Here is an 8,653-nt window from a genome sequence, read left to right as displayed (position 1 = left end):
AGCTGTAGAATGAGTTATTATGGGCCAGGAGCCAGAGAATTAGAGTTTCTCTCTGCAGGAAAAGCACTTAACCTCAGTGCCCCTTGTGTAATCACTAGCCATTAACAACCCCTCATCAATACCACACCATGTGCACTACAGTTGTATAATGCTAGATAGAGCAGCTGCTTTTTTGAGTCCATCTATCATATTGAYGGTCAACACCCATAGCGAGTTTTGGATAGCTACTGTATGCTAATGACTGCTAGTGAGCATCATTAAAGACATGCTCCGGTACTTTGTCGACGGGTTTTGTCTTTGTTGAGACATTTCCCAGTTTGGAATTTCTAGCCAAAATGTAAAATTTGTTCGAAATGATAATTTAATAGACGAGTAGGTCGCTCTATATCAAATTAGCATACCCCCTGAGTGTCTTTCCTGTTTCACACCTGGTAGTTTGGTGGATGGACTACAGCTCTCTGTACCCTAGGACAAACCAGTGTGTCCATCTCCTTCTTGTTAGGATATTCCAGGATGAGATAATGAAGGCTTGTGTTCCATAAGTGCCCATTGTTAGTCGTGTGGTTTGGCCTCAGACAGTAAGTGTGAAGCAGAGCCTGCTGAGTATCTGGTACCTGCCATGCTTGGGCAAGTAATTATGAGTGGGGGTTGGCCTGTTCCTTCTCATGGCCTGGGCGTATGTAGGACTTCTAGGTTGAGGCCTTCTTGCTGATGGGGGCATGGGTGGAGGAGGAGCCACAGGTCTAACCTAAGGGGCTAAATGGGGATGGGCATGGTTACTTGTGGTGTTGTATGATTGTGGGATGGGGGTGTGAATTGGCTTTGGTGCTGTGGTCTGGATATAGGTCCTCTTGGCATGTCCTTATGTGTAGGTCCGGGGGTCCTGCAGGTCTGGAGAGCTGTCTCGTGGTCCTCTCCTCCATTTCCTCTCTCTGGATGAAAGCTGCTGGTCTGACAAATCGTTTCCCAACTCACCACTACTGATGAAATGCCCTCCCTGTCATACAAGCTCTGCTGTCCCAATCTCTCTCTCGCTCTCTCCTCTCTCTCTCTCTCTCTCTCCTTCTCCTCCTCTCTCTCTCTTCTCTCTCTCTCTCTACGCTGTCTTCTCTGTCTCCTCTTCACCTCTTTCTCTCCCCCTTCTTCTCCCGTTTCCTCCCCCGTGTTGTTCGCCTCTCTCTGTTCCTCCCCCCTTGCTCTATCTCCGTTCCTCCCCCTTATCTCTCTCCGTGTCCTCCCCCTTTATTCTCTCTCCGTTCCTCCCCCTTCTCCTCTCCGTTCCTTTCCCCTTATCTCTCTCCGTTCCAACCCCTTCTCTCTCTCTCTGTGTTCTCTCCTTTCTCTTTCTCTGTGTGCCTCTCGCTCTCTGTTCCTCCCTCCCCTCACTCTCTCTGGTTCCTCCCTCCTCTCACTCTCTCTGTTCCTCCCCCTCTCACCTCTATGTTCCTCCCTCCTCTCACTCTCTCTGTTCCTCCCCCCTTCTCACTCTCTCTGTTCCTCCCCCCTCTCACTTCTCTTCTGTTCCTCCCCCCTCTCACTCTCTCTGTTCCTCCCTTCCTCTCACTCTCTCTGTTCCTCCCCCTCTCACGTCTCTCTGTTTCCTCCCCCCCTCTCACTTCTCTCTGTTCCTCCCTCCTCTCACTCTCTCTGGTCCTCCCTCCTCTCACTCTCTCTGTTTCCTCCCCCCCTCTCACTCTCTCTTTCCTCCCCCCTCTCACTCTCTCTGTCCTCCCCTCCTCTCACTTCTCTGTCCTCCCCCCGCTCACTCTCTCTGTTCCTCCCCCTCTCACTCTCCTGTTCCTCCACCTCTTGTCTCTAAACTCTATGACTCAGATGCCCTTGAAAAATGCTGATGACAATCTTCACTGGGAAGAGCTGTGTGGTGTGTGTGTGTGTGTGGTGTGTGTAAAGGGGGCAGAAGAGCAAGAAATGTGTGATAACTATTACCAGACAGGTGGAAAATCTGCAACATCTCGTTATCTCTTTCTATCCTCCAAGTAGGGACAACATCTCTCTATTCCCTCCATGTAGGGACACATGCTGGATATAAGAAAACAAACATCCTTTATTCACAACACACACACCACACACACACACACACACACAACACACACCACCACACACACAACCACACACACACACACACACACACACACCACACCACACCACACACACACAACACACACACACACACACACACAACAGGGTATCACACAAGGCATAGGCTAAGCGCAAATGTTCGTTCCAAAATTTAAGCAGAAAACACCATTGTCAAAAGCACGCCGCACATGCTAGCGTTTCATTGGTGACCGGAGATGAAATATTCTGTTCGAAATTGTGTAGAAAGAGGGAAGATCTAATATGCAACAAGTAGAGGGTTGCTAATATGACATGGGATTATCCCTGTGGACTACCCATGACAATGAAAAAGTTTTAGATCCAAATTATGGCCTCCATTGATATGGTCTGATTTTGCTATGCTACTTCGGAAGCACAAGTAAGACATGCCTCATAATATATAGTAAAACGTTCAGGTTTGCAAACCATTAGTTTTATTGTGTTTCAAATGCATACTTGCCTCCACATTCATGCAAAGGGTGTTGACGTGCTGGGAATCTGCCTTCCATTACCTGTGCATTTGCTGTTGAGATGCGTCAGCAGCAGCTTCTTGAACTGTCTGACAGATTTACACCTGAAGCCTATATCTGTGTGCTGGATGCGTGCTGAATAAATAGCATACAGAACCAATATACTGCACCACGCGCCAATTTCATTCCACTAAATTATGCAGATGAACCTATAGGACCGATACACGATGACCAGTTCAAATTGTATTTCCATCTTTTGAAGGAGCTTAAAGCATTATTTCGGGCAATTTGATTTAATCGGCTTTTACATTTGTTATCGGCCAAAAGCTGGCTATTACCGGCTACGGAAACCCTGACAATGCACGCAGGCTCTCAACACACACACACACACACACACACACCACACACACACACACACACACCACACACACACACACACACACACACCACACACACCACACACACACACACACACACACACACACACACACACACACACACACACACACACACTGACATCTAAAAGAACCGAAGTTTCTACCCTGAGGCCACTCTGTGTGATCGATCAGTCAATTAAAGGGTTTGGCAGCTGAGATGGGAGCCTTGATGTGATCAATTAAACAATCTGGAAAAAAAAGGCCAGTATGACACACACACACACACACACACACACACACACACACACACACACAACACCACACAACACACACACACACACACACACACACACACCACACACACACACACACACCACCACACCACACACACACACACACACACACACACACACACATAGCGGAAAGGACAAAGGGGTCACATCCCAGACAGAAGGCGTGACTGTATAAGCAGCTAAGGATGAGAGAAGGAGAGAGAGAGAGAGACAAGGCAAGAAGGCCTTCTATGCCACAAAAGGAACATAAAAATTCGGACAATACCAAGGATCTGGCTAAAAGAACTTGGAATCAGTACAGAACCCATTGCCCTTTATGATTGGAGGTCTGGGGTCCGCTCACAAACCAATTAATTCCAAAATGGGACAAACACCAAATGAGACTCTGCATGCAGAATCCTGAAAAAATAAAAAAATAAGGCAGAGCAGATTTAGTTATCCAAATTCTGCCACCTGCCTAAATGCATGCATTGTTCCTTTGGCTCCCGGTTGGCGCAGTGGTCTAAGGCACTGCATCTCAGTGCAAGAGGCGTCACTACAGTCCTTTGTTTCGATTTCTGGCTGACACATCCGGCCTGCGTATTGGGGAGTTTCCGTAGGGGGCGCACAATGGCCAGGGTCGTCTTGTGGTTGGCCTGGGAAGGCCGTCATTGTAAATAAGAATTTGTTCTTAACTGACTTTCCTAGTTAAATAAAGGTTAAATAAAAGGAAGCGGATTCCCCAAACCTTCCATAACAAAGCCATCACTTACAGAGAGATGAAACCTGGTAAAGAGTCCCTAAGCAAGCTGGTCCTGGGGCTCTGTTCACAAACACAAACAGGACCCACAGAGCCCCAGGACAGCAACACAATTAGACCCAACCAACACTGCTACAGTAAATAGACATAATGACATTTGAAATGTCTTTAGTCTTTTGTAACTTCTGTGAGTGTTAATATTTTACGTAATTATTTTGTTGTATATTCCACTTTTGTTTATGATCTATTCACTTCTTTGCAATGTGAACGTATTTTTCCCATGCCAATAAACACTGGAATTGAATGGAATGAGGAGAGAGAACAGAACAGAGAGATGGAAGGGGATAAGGAGGGTTGAAATTGAGGACAGGCTGAAACAGAGAGGAGATAAGAATGGGACTGTGTAGGTTTGAGACAGAGACGGGAAGACCGAGAAGAAATATACGTAGAGAATAGAATAGAGTTGGGATCTGGGTCTTTAATGTTCGGTCCTATGACCTTGTTAACAGCTCTGAGCTACAAGGTAGCGGAGATGGTGCGGATGGATGGAAAGATAAGAGAGATGTACATGTATATCTTGTTGATTTTTATCCTCCACTAAACCTGTTGGACAAAACTCATATCTGGATATCTGTATTTTTTGCAACTTTTCGTTTTTTTAAACAACTAATTGGCTGATGTTGCGTTCAATTTATTTGTAATTTCCATTTCGTTCTGGTTTTTGTCTTGCCGCACATTGCCACAGTTCTCTGGAGATAAATCAGATCAGCCTCAAACTTGTTGCGATGTAGTAGGGACGTTTGTAGTTTCCAACAGGCCAATATTCTACATAATTTTAGCGGCATAAAACATGTATTAACTTCAATGACCATAATTCCATTGCGCCATCTACTTGCTCCGGTCTGAGTTTTATTACGCCTGCTACTTGAGAGACCTGAATGCTTTTACCTTGAGAACTACTAAAAATTAGGATATTGTGAGACAGGCATTGGAGCCAGCTCTGTTAGACATGAGATGATGACTTGGAATTAAATAATAAAGTCATAAAATAAACTAATGTAATATACACAACAACGAAATATTTTATTAAAGTTAAAGTAGTTGTGAATAAATGATTGCGTTAAAACTGCTTATGGCTGCATCCTGCTACCGGGGATCGATATGACCAGCAGCCAGAGAAAGTTGCAGGCGCCAAATTCAAACAACAGGAAATCTCATAATTAAAATTCCTCAAACATACATTGTGTCTTATATCATTTAAAGGTAATCTTTGTGTTAATCCCACCAAAGTGTCGATTTCAATATGGCTTTCTCAGCGAAAGCACTACAAACGATTATGTTTAGGTCACCATCAAACACGATAAGCACAGCCATTTTGTCCAGCGAAAAGATAGCAGTCAGGAAAAAGCAAAGAAAATAGAGATAAAATGAATCACTAACTTTGATATCCTTCATCAGATGAACACTATAGGACTTACATAGTTACCACAATTACATGCATGTTTTGTTTGACAACAGTCAACTTATAACAAAAATCTAGCAGTTTACATTGGCGCGTACATTCACTGTTCCAAAAACATCAAGTGATATTTGCATAGCCACATCGTTATCAACAGAAATAATCATATAACATGTAGATGATATAACAAGTTATAATACATGGAATTATAATTACCTCTCCTTAATACAACTGCTGTGTCAGATTTCAAAAAACTTTACGGAAAAAGCAAATCAGAATAAATCTAAGACGGAGCTCAAGAACCAATAGCCAAATTAGCCGCCCATGTTGGGGTCAACAGAACCACGAAAATACAATGATAAATGTTTTCCTACCTTTGATGAACTTCATCAGAAATTGCAGTCCTAGGAATCCCAGGTTCCAAATAAATGCCTTTGATTTGTTCGAATTAGATGTCCGTTATTTAATGTCCAATTAGCTACTTTAGGTTAGCGCCTTGGTAAACAATTCCAAAGTCCAACAAGCGCCTCCACTTATAACGTGACGAAATGTCCCAAAAGTCCTAACAGTCACAGAGAAACATGTCCAAACAATGTATCTGAATCAATCTTTGGAATGTTGTTACACATACATCTTGAATAACCGTTCCAACCAGGAAGAATTAGATTGACTTCAGACACGAGCGTGGAACGGACTACTCCTCATGTTGAGGCGCATGGGAATGCGTGAGCAGTGTCGGCGCTGACTGACTCATTTCTGTCTCCTTCGGCCCCCCTCACATTAGACAGTCATCAGACCAAAGTCTGTGGACTGTTGACATCTAGTGGCAAGCCGTGGAAGTTGAAAACTCATCCATACTCGCTGTAATTCATTGGAGTTTGGTTACAATCTGCCACCTCACGAAAAATTTCAAACATGAAGTGGCGACGTCTCAGGTTTTGCCTTGCCTATGAGTTCCTTTTATACTCACAGACATAATTCAAACAGTTTTAGAAACTCAGAGTGTTTTCTATCCAATATGAATAATAAGATGCATATATAGCAATGGGACTAGGAGCAGCAGGGCCGTTTAATATTGGGCACCTCTGTGCACTTTCATCCAAGACTACTCAATACTGCCCTGCAGCCATAAGAGTTAATAAGTGATAAGTAGTAATAGGCAGTCACTACCATCATGGGACTATTTGATTGTTTCAGTCGGGTGTGTTAACAGCATTCAAACCACATAATGAAAACCGAAATTGAAAACCGTGATTATTTTGTAATAATCAAAACCGAAACTGGACGGACCTCAAAAGCACTAATCGCTCAGCGTTACTTATACACTGCAAGCAAACAAGCTTGTGGCGAACGCCCAATGTTCTGTCAGCAGACATAAAACCATAGAGCTCTTCTCCATCCTAAAGGACTGCAGTACACTGAGTCTGTTTCTATCTGGCTCTGGACTGCTCCTCTCCTAAACTGTAGATAGATAAGGCTGTATTGGTGTGTGTGTATTGGTGTGTGTATTGGTGTGTGTGTGTGAGAGAGAGAGAGCTGTTAGAATTTGTTATAAATAGAACAGATCTGCAGGATTCTCATGTCGTGCACTTCGGAGAGTTGGAAATAGTAGTAAGGTAATCACACACAAGTGCATACTCGTCACACACACGTTTCCTAAACACTCTGTATATGTGGCTTTTATGAGAAAATCTTACTTTTCTCTTTTCTCTGTCTATTGATAGCTTCCATAGACTCTCCAGATGCCTTTCAACAGCTTGTAGAATGAGTTATTATGGGCCAGGAGCCAGAGAATTAGAGTTTCTCTCTGCAGGAAAAGCACTTAACCTCAGTGCCCCCTTGTGTAATCACAGCCAATTAACAACCCCTCATCAATACCAACCATGTGCACTACAGTTGTTATAATGGCTAGATAGAGCAGCTGCTTTTTTTGAGTCCACTTATCATATGATGGTCAACACCATAGCGAGGTTTTGGATAGCTACTGTATGCTAAGACTGCTAGTGAGCATCATTAAGACATGGCTCCGGTACTTTGTCGACAATTTTTTTTTTTTTTTACTTCATGCTTGGGCTGTATGTGTCAATGTGTTTAGGTCATACATGCTAATATATGAGCAGAGTTATGTCTTACCTCAAAGTGACTGTTTATGGAAGCTGAGCGGCGCCATTTTTCCCTACATTTCCCCTCACTTGGGCCAGCTCCCTATCATTTCCAGTTCTGGCCAATGAGCCCCTTGCATTTTTATTTATTTATTATTTATTTCACCTTTATTTAACAGGTAAGCCAGTTGAGAACAAGTTCTCATTTACAACTGCAACCTGGCCAAGATAAAGCAAAGCAGTGCGACACAAGCAACAACACAGAGTTACACATGGAATAAACAAGTGACAGTCAAGTAACACAATAGAACAAAAAAATAAAGTCTATAGAACAGTGTGTTGCAAAATGGCGTGAGGAGGTAAGGCAATAAATAGGCACAGTAGCGAAGTAATTACAATTTAGCAAATTAACACTGGAGTGATAGATGAGCAGATGATATGTGCAAGTAGAAATACGGGGTTTCAAAAAAAGCAGAAAAAGTAAATAAAAACAATATGGGATGAGGTAGGTAAGATTGGGTGGGCTATTTACAGTGGACTATGTACAGCTGCAGCGATCGGTTAGCTTCTCAAATAGCTGATCTTTAAGTTAATGAGGGAAATATAAATCTCCAGCTTCAGCAATTTTTGCAAATTCGTTCCAGTCATTGCAGCAGAGAACTGGGAAGGAAAGGCGGCCAAAGCAGGTGTTGGCTTTGGGATGATCAGTGAGTATATACCTGGCTGGAGCGCGTGCTAAGGTGTGGGTGTTGTATCGTGACCATGAGCTGAGATAAGCGGAGCTTTACCTAGCATAGACTTATAGATGACTGGAGCCAGTGGGTCTGGCGACGAATATGTAGCGAGGGCCAGCCGACTAGAGGATACAGTCGCAAGTGGTGGTGGTATAAGGGCTTTGGTGACAAAATGATGGCACTGTGATCGATGCATCCAGTTTGCTGAGTAGAGTATTGGAAGTTATTTTGTAAATGGACATCGCCGAAGGCGAGGATCAGTAGGATAGACAGTTTTACGCAGGGTATGTTTGGCGACAGAACCGTCCAGAGTAGTGATGCTAGGCGTGGCTGAGTTGCACCGCGTGACCAGCTCGAAATC

The sequence above is a fragment of the Salvelinus sp. IW2-2015 genome, linkage group LG8 (genome assembly GCF_002910315.2).
Source record: "Salvelinus sp. IW2-2015 linkage group LG8, ASM291031v2, whole genome shotgun sequence".
Classification (NCBI taxonomy): Eukaryota; Metazoa; Chordata; class Actinopteri; order Salmoniformes; family Salmonidae; genus Salvelinus; species Salvelinus sp. IW2-2015.
This window is presented reverse-complemented; position numbering follows the sequence as displayed.